This window comes from Python bivittatus, unplaced genomic scaffold (assembly GCF_059951505.1).
Source record: "Python bivittatus isolate LINGU-HERP-01145 unplaced genomic scaffold, Pbiv_v1 ctg000610_np1212, whole genome shotgun sequence".
Classification (NCBI taxonomy): domain Eukaryota; kingdom Metazoa; phylum Chordata; class Lepidosauria; order Squamata; family Pythonidae; genus Python; species Python bivittatus.
Window position 1 is genome coordinate 42,599,842 of NW_028277088.1, and position 13,359 is coordinate 42,613,200.

The window sequence follows — 13,359 nt, forward strand, 5'->3', positions numbered from 1 at the left end:
TGCAAGCCTAAAATTCAACAAGTTAACTTGGCTGATGGTTCTATAGCTAAAGTGACCCTGCAAGGTAAAGTGTTTATTCCTTGTTTGAGGGAAGTGGTTTCTGATGTACTCTGTGTTCCTACACTTGATTTTTCCCTTCTCAGTGTCCCTGTATTAACTAGCATTGGGTATACTGTTACGTTCCAAGGTTCTGAATGCTATGTAATCAAAGAGGGGGCAGAGTGTGCTAGAGGGAAATTGGTTAATCATTTGTATGAAATGCTTCCTAAACAAGATGTGTTAATTGGAAGTTGTGCTGGTAATGTGCCTTTACATGATAACTGTATCATGTAATTTGTCAAAAATGGCAAAAATGTATCCAGATTTGAGATTCAAGAAGTGTGCAAAGTTTCTTGATTGTACTGTGTGTAAGCAATCTAAGATAAAATCTGCACCTGTTGCTAGAAAGAGTAGCAGAATTTCCAAGAGGCCGTTTGCCCTTGTGCATGCTGATTTAGCTGGTCCATTTACTCCAAGTGAAGGTGGAGCAAGATTTATGTTTGTTTTGGTGGATGATAAAACACGTTTCACGTTTTGTTATTTGCTTAAACAGAAGTTTGAAGCTTTCTCTCGTTTCAAAGAGTTTGTGGCCATGGTTGAGAGAAAACATGGGCATAAAGTAGGGAGTTTGCAGACAGACAGAGGGGGTGAGTTTATGAGCAATGAGTTCCAAAACTGGCTATGTAAAAAAGGCATTTTTCACAGATTAACAAATGTTGGCATGTCTGCAGAAAACGGAATCGCTGAACGCAAGGTGGGCGTTTTGAACGTTTTAAAAGATAGTTTACTGCAAGATGCTCAGGTACCATCCCATTTTTGGGGTGAGGCAATGTTAACAGCAGTGTTTCTCACTAATAGACACTGGAATTCAGCTGTGAATGAAGTTCCTTATTTTTTGCTGTATGGTAAATATTCGTGCTTAAAGCATTTACGTATGTTTGGTACTTTTGCTTATGTACAAATTCCTCAGTCTCAAAGAAGAAAAAACCAACCAAAAACACAGCGTTTGAGATTTGTTGGTTATTCATCTGAATCTAAAGCTTATAGATTTTCATTGGGTGGTGGACGAGTGGTTATCTCTAGAAATGTCAGATTTGAAGAGCCTTCCGAATGGCAAAGGCTTCATGCAAATTCAGAGGTGGTTTTGCAGTCACACACAGAGTTAGCTAGAGAGCAAACACCACCTGCTGCACCCCTCTCTCCGCAGATTAAACAAGAAGCAGAGGAGTTGCCGGCTTTAGCTGAAGCTGAGCAATTACAGCAGGCAAAGGAGAAAATGGAAGAGCAAGAAAAAAGTGTTTTTGAAATTCCACGCAGGTCAACCCGTGTAACAAAAGGGGTTCCGCCTGAGAGGTTTGTTGTTCAACAAGTCAGGGTGTGTCATATTACCTGTGAGCCACAGAATTTCAAGGAAATTTTAAGCTTACCTTTTAATGAGCAAGAGAAATGGAATGTTGCTATGGATACTGAGTTCAATGCATTAGTAAAACAGAACGTTTTTGAGATTGTTGATTTACCTGCATCAGAAAAAGCCATAGGTTCCAGATGGGTGTTTAGAAAGAAGCTTTTACCTGATGATACTGTTCAGTATAAAGCTAGACTGTGGCACAAGGTTATTCACAAGAGCAGTTTGTGAATTATAATCTTACATATGCACCTACAGTTAGGCCTGAGTCATTGCGTGTAATGTTGGCCTTAGCTGCACAAAGAAACATGGTTGTTCATCACTTTGATGTGGATACAGCTTATTTGAATGCTGAGCTTCCTGAAACTGTGTATATGAAGCAACCTCCAGGTTACACATGTGGTGATTCCCAGAAAGTATATAGATTGCGTAAAGCACGTATGGGTTAAAACAAGCTGGGAGATGTTGGTATCGATGTTTAGATAAAGCTTTGTTGGAAATTGGTTTCAAGAAATCATTAGCTGATCCATGTGTGTATACCAGAGGAACTGGGGAAGACTATACAGTACTTCTCATCTATGTTGATGATTTTTGTCTTGCCACTGGTTCTTTAAACTTGGTAAAAGAATTTGCCAAGCAAATGGAGAAATATTTTAAATTGAAGGATCTAGGTATGTTAAGATACTACCTTGAGATTGAAGTGCACAGAGCTGAAAATGGAGAAATCTATCTAAGTCAAAAGAAAAAGATAGAACAGTTGTTAGCAGAAATGGGAATGTCAGATGCAAAACCTGTAAAAACCCCATTGACTTGTGATTTGGAAAACATGAGATATGTGAAAAGTTGTGTGAAAAACCTGAAGTGTACCATTCTGTGATAGGTTCAATCCTTCACCTAGCACAATGGACACGTCCTGATTTATCCTATGCTGTTGGGGTTTTGAGCTGTAAAGTGGCTAAACCAACTGAACATGATTGGCAAGGATTAAAAAGAGTAATGAGATATCTAAAAGGTACAACAGACCTTTGTCTCAAAATGTCAACCAAAGGGCCTGAAAAGCCTGTAATTTTTGTTGACAGTTCATTTGCCAAAGAAGGTGACAGGAAGTCCAAAACTGGGTTTGTTTGTAATTTGGTGAATCCACAACTGCGTGGAAAGCAAAGAAACAAACATCCATTGCCTTGTCCACAGCAGAAGCTGAATTCGCAGCTTTGTCAGAAACAGTTTGTGAGTTAAGATGGTTTCATCAATTATTCACTGATTTGGAAATAAAGGTGTCATTGCCTTATACAGTGCATGAAGATTCCCAAGCCTGTATAGGGTTAGCTAAAACAGAAAACCTAAGTGCTCGCACAAAGTATGTTGATGTAAAGTACAAAAATGTAAGACAAGCTATGTTAGAAAATTTCATTGATCTTGTGTATTGTGTATCTGAATCAAATCTTGCAGATGTTTTTACCAAAGCATTGTCTATTGTACAACATAAAACAATGTTAACTAGACTTGGATTTGAACAAATGTAATTGTTTCTGTATTGTTGTAACCATTTGTTTGTACTATCTTGTAGCGTGTATTGTGTCGAAAACGGGCTGAGAGGGGTGTCAGGATTTTCTCATGGGAAGAAATTCATCCCGTTATCTGTACAACAATATTATGTCTAGCTTATGTAGCTTATGCAAACAAAACAACTTGTGATTTGTGTGTTGTGTACGCATACTGCTAATTACTGCCACCTATTGGCATGTGTATGCTAGTTACCCAGTGGGGGGGTATGGAGTGGCAATATAACTGGAGCATTGTATGCCCAGCTTTGCAGTTATAGTTGCAGTTGTGTTAGCTACTATGTAGGTATGTAAGTTTTATGGGTTATGTAGTTGTAACAAATAACCAAGTAGTGTACCTCTTCTCTGCGAGTTTTTGGCTAGAGACTTTATGTTTGTGAATAAGTCTTGGATGCTGAATTTATGAGAAGAAGTGTTTTTTCTTATATTTTGTATACAACTTGTATTTTATGGCGTTTTGTATTTTTATTAATAAACAACCAGATAGTATATATTTTCTGGCTGAGTTTCTTTGGAGAACAAGATATGGACATTGCAGTTTGCAAACCTATCATGCTGGTGTGTATTTTTTCCCTGGGCAAAGGGTTTCTGGGAGCACTGCTGTACTCTGCTCAACAAATTTCTCCATCCCTGCTTAAAATATGTACACCAAACTATCTCAATAATTGTAATATGAATCACTGCATGCAATACTTTTTACTTCTGTATGGTGGGAGATAAAGTATTTAATTTAATTGGCTGGATTTTCAGTTAAATACTCCTTGTTTGCAAAGATCCCAAAAGCCAGTAAAATTGATGGTTTTGTTACTGGTTTATCATTCTAGTTTGTTAGAAAACAAGCAACCCTGAGTTCCTAGTTCACATATTAAAGAAATCATTAGTTATACTGGGTAGTGATTAAGTGAGTTGATTTCCAACACTTCTGGAGGGCACCAGGTAAAAAGTCTATTATCCCTACTCATGCCTCTAAATCAAATACAGATTTCCACCTTCTGCCTAGAGACCTCCTGCCTCTATATTCACTATGTTTTCCTATATTCACTTTGGAGCTGCCACACTTCACACAGATGATAGATTTCAGTAGAAATGTGGCTGTCCTTTAAGGGCTACCTTTCTTGTCTTATCTGAGGAAAGAAGCTGCATGTATATAAAGAAGGCAGTTTCTTAGGAACAATATCAGCTCCCTGACCTTTCTTAAAAATAGTATCAAAGCTTGCATTTGATTAAGGCCTCTTGGCTGTTTCATTCCAGTTTTGACTAGAACAAAATATTATAAGAGACATTTTCACAAGGTAGTCTGTATTTGATTTTCAAAGATAACTTAATTAAATGAAAGGACATCCTGATCAGAATATTAAATTCCATTTCAAATGACTCCCCCCTTCCAGGTTTCTTTATCACGGTGACATTGGTTATTGCAAATGAAAAGGCAAAAATTGGGCTAGTGGAATAAATTCTAATTTTGGAAAAAAATATGGAAAGCTTTACTGCAATATGAATTAACCTTGAATCTTACATTACTAATATACAAATCCTTGTGCCCAGTGATGGACTGGCAAATTGCTTTCTATCCCATCAGGCGCTGTCAGCCTTCATTCTTGTCCTACTCTTTATGAATCAAATGTGCTGTCTTGTCTTCACTTTAAAAAAAAGGTCACATACATTAATCTGTAAATACATTCACTTTCAGAGAGAAATGTAATATTTTGACTAGATTACAGTATTTAAAAATGGGTTCTCACTGTCCTTCACATTCCCTAGATCAAATTATTCATTAAAATTTGATGTGCGTTTTTCCCTAGTCAACAGATAAGTATTTGGAAGGAGCAAGGGAGCTCAAAATCTCCCCAAGTAACCTCCTATTAAAATTCCACATCAGATCTGTGCAGAAGCAAACAATAATAAGAGTCGATTGCTTAGAACAGAGAGAAAAAGATGGAGATATACACATGCTACATTTCATCTCAGCTCTGATTTTCTAAGCTTTATGGTATTAGCTGGAAATTCTTTTTAGTAGGCTGCACTGTATTGCAGTTTGGAATATTTTCTATAATACCAGATTCACACATTGCATTAAGGGCATAGAGACATTTCAGCTAAACAATGATTATGCTTAAAGTCAATGCTGAGTCGAGACAAAATTTCTAGGGAAGAGTCAACAGTGCTGGATTTGGAGACTTGGAGAGGCCCTAAGCTATATTGTATAAAGCTTGGAGGCCCCTTGTTAAAAAGTTACACCAGAAGGTCTCACTAAGGTGCATACCAAAACAGGACCTTGGGTTGCCACAAAAAATTGAAAACATATATATGCCTTTTAATTATTTAATAGCAATATATTTAAAGTGAAAAATACAAATTATTTTCAAATGAATGCATTTACTGATTACATATCTATCATTTGGCTAGCTTGATCTCTCTCATAGATTATAATATAGTATAGCCTGGAAACAATACTTAAATGTGATTTTAAAAATAATTTTAAGACACACACATACACACACACACAAAATAAGTAATCTGACAAAATAAATAATCAGGATCACTTTTATTAATATAAGTCATAATGAACTTGTTTGCAAAATCAGAAAACTTAAATTCTGAAATTTTGTGAGGCCTGCAGATTGTGAGGCCCTAAGCTGTAGCTTGTTTAGCTTATGCCTAAATACGGTACTGGGAGAATGTTGCTATAGTTCAGAACTATCTAGGCAATACTGTGTACAATTTTCTTTATAAATGTCTCATAAGGCTTATATTCATAGTTCAGAGGATTATTAATAATCTTCTATGTCTTCAAGAGTGTCTCTTAAGGCAGGGTTTTCAAACTGTTCTGAGGATCCTGGCGGGGGGGGGGGTGATTGGGCTCCGTGAGAGATTAAAGGCAAAAATAAATAGCTCCAACTTTATCAGCAAATGGATTTATTTCCCAAATTATTTGAATAGAGATATAGGACTATCGTATCTAAAAACACCTGGAAGGAATTGAAATTCTACCGCTGCCAATAAGACTTGCAGAAACAGTATCCTTAGCAATAGGCCAACATTTCCCAACAGCCTTTTTGTTTTGTTTCTGGTGAGGGAAAGTTCTTTTGTCCTATTCCAATAATTGTTACAATTTCTCTCATATATTTGAAGAGGGGGATTTCTTCCTCAAAAAAAAAAAAATTTTGGTTTTCTCTTCACCCTCTCTCTGGTTTACCCAGGTGTACTGGATAAACACAACTTGCTTACTCATGGTTAGCTTAATTATGATTTTCTCAGTTAAGATAACTTCCTGAGTTCACATAACATGCTTAACATAAACTAATCGGCCATGTTGGCTTGGCACAACACATATAACTAAAATACGATTGGCTCATTTTTTTCTCCAGTTTGCCATACAAACTTAACTCTATATTTAGTTTCACTCCCTGATTACTCCCTGGACCACAGCCCCATAGTCCAGCAATCATTCTTTGATTAGCAACTACTGTGGTGTTGATAGTGGGGATTGACCGTTAAGCCTTCCGATACCAAGTCATCTACAATATACAGTGTAAGGACTGTAACAACCGCTATGTAGGACAGACAGGTAGAAGGCTAGCAGAGCGCATCCATGTACACCAACTAGCAGTGAGAAGACACAATGAAAACTCCTTAATCTCACAACACATGGACAGACATAATCATAATTTCAACTGAGAAACTGTCAGCATCTTAAACCAAGCTAAATCTAAAAATGCGAGGGAATTCCTGGAAGCTTGGTATTCAGACAAGATAGCCATCAACAGGCACACAGAAATAATATCTCGCACTATTCAAAAGAGACAATAAAAAGGAAACAAAAAACCAGAACATCTCCTCACCAGCAATCAACACCCAGATAAGCAGAGATTAACACCAAGATTATCACCAGACACACAATCAAGCAATAAACAATACCCTAGTCAAGGAACTGCCAGGAAAAAAAACCACCAACACAGGCAGGACAAGCCACTGTATATGAACAGAGAGCAAACTCCATTCTAGCACTGATAATGTTATCTAGCCGGGTAACGAAACATTTGCAAGAAAACAACCAAGCTCAGAGAACCCCAAGGACTCCACAGTTCAACTGTGAACCACAGATATTCTCTTCTATTGACACCATAATAAGCTATCTGTGAAGAAGTAAATATTGAATGCTTGCTGAATGCAACAACTTCATGTGACTCTCACATCTCCTGTGATTTTTCTCTGTAGTAACTGGGTATAATGTAGCAACTGGGTATGATATATTGAGTGTGCTCAATGACAGAAGCATGCTGTACTATCAGATTTGCTTTCCTGTTTTATATCTGCCACACCGCAGAGTCCTGGCTAACACAACCCCTACTGATGACTATTGATGAGAATGCACTTCATGCTGTTGTTCTGAATCATCAGATTCCTTAAAGGCCAATGAATAGCCCAACAGTGCTAGAGACAGATCCAAAATATTTCTGTATTCTAGCCCAGTTCTGGTAATGCCCCTTATGCAAAAAGAACCACATAAGGAAGAAAAAAAAAAAGGGAGAACTCTAAAAGATACAATCCCACAATAGTGCCCTTGACAGTCCTGTTCTGTAAATTCAGTCTCTTTCCCCACCCCTGGTGATACCTGACCCAGAATATCAGAGGCTTGCATCACAGAACAGGCTCCCCTCTGTTGATACAGCTGCTGGGCAAGAAAGCTGTAGAATGTCCCTGGTAAAGACCCTATTCTCTCCCACTCAAAATTGTCAAATGTTATATAGTGGTACCTCGGGATACGAACTTAATCCGTTCCGTGACTCTGGACGTATCCCGAGTTGGTCGTAACCTGAAATGTTCATTAGTAGAGGCGTTCGTATCCCGAGGTACCACTGTACTTTAAGAAAAAATACCATTAGGATTGTTTCTCCAAAATAGCCAGAAATCTGTTAGCACACCAGAGACTAATCCAATTAAGACTACAGAGCTTTGCAATTGCCACAACTGCAGCCACTATAGCTGTCAGACTCCAGGACTCAGCAGTAAATCACTGATCTCTCAGCTCTTAGTTCAGCTTCCCAGCTTGACTTGAATAAGATTCATAGATGTGGCCTGGCTAAATTAGAATCTTTATTGAAGACAAACATTTAGCCTCATATACAACAGTTGACTGGTATCTGCAGTACAAAGATGTCAGGTATTTTTGTTTTTCTCAAAGGATTAAAGTTTAGACTCCTTCCTTCTTTCCTCCTTTTGAATTAGTAGATATTCGGCACATCGCTTGGTGGACTTGGGCAATTATATAATAGCCATCCCAAGCCTGGGATTCTGCCTTGCCTGCCTCAACACTTTAAAGGAGCTTTATCACCATACTAGTTTTTTCTTCCTCCTGTTTTTACTTAACATCCAGATTGCAACAATGCTCTGGGAACTCAGAAAATTTCCCTTTGGTCAGTGATATCACTAGGACTGAAAATATTCATACAGTATTCCAGGGAACCTCCCTCCAATTTTTCTCTTCTACTTCCAGTTCCCTCCTTCCTGAAAGGAAAAAGATCAGCCAAGAGGATTGGGGATATGACCTTATCTGTTACGTTTGTGGTAATGAGTGTGAGGATCTTTGAGGAATCTGATCTTTGCTCAGTAGATCTGCCCTAGTAGCATCTAACTGTAGGGTTTTTTTTATCCCCATTCAACCCCCACCCCCACCTGTGAGACTACATGCTGGGCTGGATGACACAGTGGGTGGGCCTTTGGAATTGGAAGTTCCATCTTCTGATGCAATCTTTCCTTCAGACCGGTAGAGCCTCAATATGCTCTTTATGCTTTGAAGGGGAAAGGATGCTGGCTCTCCAATAGAAGGCCATACTACTGCCTGTGACCTTACAGTAGGACAGTGGACTGTGATAAGCCTGCAGTCTGGAAATTCTCTCCCCAGCTCAGAAACCCAGGGTAATCCTGTGGTCTCTACGTACCAATTCTGTGAAGTGGCAACAAGTAATCTGGAGACCATAAAATAATGATAGAAGTCTGGGAAATCTTAGCAACATGAACACATGGTACATCTAATCACATAATAAGTCAATCGCTACAGGCTCAAATTATATTGAAGAGCAGAGTGTTTTTTTTAAAATTGAACCATTATTAAAACTCTGAGCTGAATCTGAACTAAAACAGAACTACCTGCCTCCAAAATCTACTGGTTTTTAAAACTGCTTGGGGTTTGTATACTTCTGTGTATGCTTGCCTGAACATTTGTTTTAGCTAACTCAGTTGCACTTGCATTAGTCATAGGACCAGGCAAACTGGCTGCAATTCCAAACACAACTACTAGATAACTTGTTATCTTGTATAAATGTGCTAATTGATTCTCATCTAATTCAAATTTTCATTCAGTTTGGAAAATGGAGTCAATTTGATGTGATGCTTCAGATCATTGAATAACTTCAGAAGCATCCTATTTGATTCAGTCTGAATTGTCTGTCTAATTTGGTTTGATTGAATTATCTTCAAATTGAATTTCTGAATCAAAGATTCTGCTCTCTTGATATGCATGCCTGGGATTGGGTTGCATCAAAAACAATGTATCAATGGTTTGATAATTAATTAATTAATTAATGGATCAATGTGGTTAATTTAAAAAGTAGAACACAGTAATCAGTAGGTGCCATTTCTCCAAAGCATATTTTGTAACCTTTCAGGCATTTCCAGAGTATCCCAATTCATTTTATAAAAACAAGATACCTATTTACCAAAGCATGCATCACAGCAGACATTTACATGCAAAGATTCAGAAATAAAAGTAGTACATTAATACAAGAAATAGTTTTATTGCTAGGAAATCAGATCACTTAGAGTTCAAATGTACAAGAAAAGAGTGTATATCTAATCTTGCTTTAAACTAATTTCTCACGGGCTGTATGAAGGACAATGAGTCAGATAATTTAAGTCTAATCTTCTAATGTTTACATACAGGTCATTTAAGGTAGATATATGGATCTACCCATCTGTATTATATATCCATCTGTGCATAAAAATGAAATCAGACTTTATCCATTGATGAATAAACAAGGAGGAACAAAAGGTCACAGAATGAAAAAGATATGAGGAAAAAGTAAAAACAATATACTGTAATAACAAGTTCTACATGCTTCTGTCCCAAAACAGATATTCATTAGGAGCAAATGTACAAATACTTTAAAACCTTATCAAAGGATTTCTGAATTACAGAATAGTTCCAGGCAACCACATGGTCCCACATATTGGAACAACTTCAGTAAACTATGTCTTTTAAGCAGGCATTAAGTAAAATGGAACAAACTGCAGGGAAACTGCCAAGTGTTAAACATGGGCTTAGCATTCTTTCAAAATGCCTCTGCTAAATTCTTGATGGGTATTTTGCCTGAAAGTGGCCTTGTACAACCATTTCCATCCTTGTTTTGGCATTTGTTTCCTCTGAAAATCAGCCAGATTTGAATGCATTCACACAATCCGCTAAGCCATAAACTATGATTTACAAACCACGACTGAGTTCACATAAAATGCTGAATCAGAATGGAACAAACCATATGGTAGTTAAAAATTAATGCTTGAACCTTAAAGTTATATAGAATACTTTATATAAAGTATTTTATTATGAATAAAGTATTATTTAAAGTTATATAGAATACTAGTTATATAGAATACACAGCTCACCTTAAAACAAACTTTTGCTAATTGCCATTCACTGCATTGGTGCATTGTACACTACTCCCAAGAAACAGAGATACTATTTCCTTGAGCTATTCTGTGAGAAAGCGAAGACCCTAGTCCTGATAATCCACTTGGAAGTACAGAATAGGTTACATGGAAAGTACACTTCACTGCCATCATGATGCTTACTGTTAAGTAATGTGTTTAGAGTTGAGATGACAAGTTGGTCATGCTTGATAAGAATTAACAGACATAATCAAACTGGAGGAGATATTTTATTTTTGGCACAGAAATCATTAAAATTGTTCTAAAAGTAGTACATTCATGGTGTGTTCATAAATCCCTAGGAGAAGGAAAGAAAATAATGTGTTTTATTTTAAAGAGTGTCTGAAGATTACTTGAAAGAAAATCAAAGGGAAAAGGTAAGGGTTCAGCTCCCAAGAAATAGTATGAGAAAATCTGCAATGAGGGTAGAGGTGCAAAAGTCCATGTGACCACTAAAAGGCAGCAACAGGTTGTTGTTGTTGATGTTGATGTTGTTGTTTTGTTTTGTTGCCAACTAGTGATTATCTGAATTTTTTTCTGGTCAGATATGGCAATGTTAGTTTCTAATCCAACTCCTAACTGAGGCAATGAAATGTTAATTTCTCTGTGTATTCTGTGGGTTCCTTCTAATGGCTGCATTAAAACAGTGTTTCTCCATCTCAGCAACTTTAAGATGTGTGGACTTCAACTCCCAGAATTCTCCAGCCAGTATGGCTGGCTGGGGAGTTCTGGGAGTTGAAGTCCACACATCTTAAAGTTGCTGAGATGGAGAAACACTGTGCTATAGTGTTTCCTCTAGTCCTTGAGGCAGTAAAAAAACTACGTTGGCATACTTTACACTGCCCTCTTCAGTCTCAATAGTGAGGCCATGTCTGTCTAGCGCTGGGAATGTATCAATAAGAACTAGCCACATTCAGACCCAGTATGAAGTTAAAAATAAAATACCTTTATCTAGTCCAGCACCATTTCATGTTACATAGAAAGAGATTAGTTTAATTTACATCTCTGCTGGAGCACAACCAAAGAGAGCTGTTTCAAGAGCTGACAGGGAAAAGTTTCCATGACATTGTAATAGGCTTATCTGAGAGGATAAGGAACTGACCTCTTTTGTCCCTGCATAGTCTCGATCTGTAGAAAAGGAGTAGTGCTGCCCTTACAGTTTTAACACACGGCAAGTTAAGGAAAGTGATAAGTGGATCCCCCTGACTTCTTTTGCAGTCCCACCAAACTTCATGAACTGGCCTCTACTAGTTATTCTCCTTAATGTGGGCTGGGAGTGGGGGGGGAGAGGATGCACATTTCGACAGATGGCTAGAGCAGCAAGTAATTGGGCTTCTTTAGAGTATGGATTTTAACATTGTTCTACAATGGCACTATTCTAGAACAGTGTTAAAGCTTTGTTTAAAAGTAAGCCCTGAAACAGGCTGACCAGCCCAGGGGTGGGTGGGTTGTGAAGTGAGGTTGGAAGGATCATCTGATGGGATGGAGGGGGGGAAGAGCTGCCTGGCAGATTTCAGTGGCAGAGACTGCAGGCTGGGGGAGAAGAGGGAGAGAGCAGGAGACAAGTATTGATGACTGACAAATCATGTGACAAAGGCAGCATGTGGGGTTCTTCCTCTGCCTTTAAATGTATATTTGTTCTTCCTCTTCCCAGTGGTAATAAAGGTGTTGGAGGGGGTAGCAGTTTAAACAGGAGAGGAAAAATGTAATGATTTCCCTGTCTAATTTATTCAAAGGAAACATTGAGGGTGTGTGGCCGGCTAGGAACAATGTTCTCTTTTCTCTGGTCAGGTTCTCTGGTCAACACACAGTCACACCTGCAAACACCCTTTCAAGGGACTATTGTTTAAAGACAGGTCAACTCCTGTTCTTCCCAAAGTGTAGAAAACCTGGATTTCTAAGGACACTGCAGAGGCCATGCACAGTATCACACCCATGACAACTCTACTCTGATGCTGTCCCAACTCAACAAGTACTCACAAGACACCAGTGAGACTTTACAAGGGTATATATCTCCACAGATACCTGGTTTCTCCCCAGCCGAAGTTGAAATGGCCATGAAGGGTAATGTTAAGTGATCAGAAGACAGGGGGCATGCCCACAGCAACCTAAAGTAGCCAAATGGCAAGGAAAATAAAAATAGATAGGGATATTATTTTTATTAATGTGTTGTAAAATTACAAAATAATAATTATCTAGGAAGGGTTCCACTGGAAGGACAACCTTTTTGTGTGTATGTAGTAGAGCAGGGACTCCCACATATGGACTGAAAAACTACAGATGACCACTAGCTAGCAGCAAAGAGTTTGGGTTTATCTCTTTGTAGTCATCTAATAGGTTTTCCAGAGTTTTGCAGCCCAGATTGGGTAGCCCTAATATAGAAATCCCATGCTTGTTTTCAGCATAACTTCTGTTGAGCACCTAATTACATGAAGCTATCCACAACCCTTCTATATTTCTTTTGCATCATTACAGATGACCAGGCAGCCCTCCAAGAAACAGACAAGGCTACTTTCAGCTACAGTACTGTTCAGCATTCCACTCAAGCTATAAGCAAGACAGCAACAGTAGCAACTCACTAGAGGCTCTTCCTCCATGGAGTTTCGACATTTGTCCTGTTATAGTTCTTGTAGGTTTCAAAAATGCATG

General features: G+C 38.2%; 1 protein-coding gene across 1 annotated transcript in view; it reads right to left on the minus strand.

Moving 5' to 3' along the window:
- Window positions 1-10,729, minus strand: part of PIK3R4 (phosphoinositide-3-kinase regulatory subunit 4) — a 52,512-nt gene extending 41,783 nt beyond the window's left edge. Inside the window, exon 1 of the mRNA XM_088150893.1 lies at window positions 10,669-10,729. The gene's annotated coding sequence lies outside the window, so the exon portion shown is untranslated. The remainder of the gene's footprint in view (window positions 1-10,668) is intronic.
- Window positions 10,730-13,359: the final 2,630 nt, after the last annotated feature.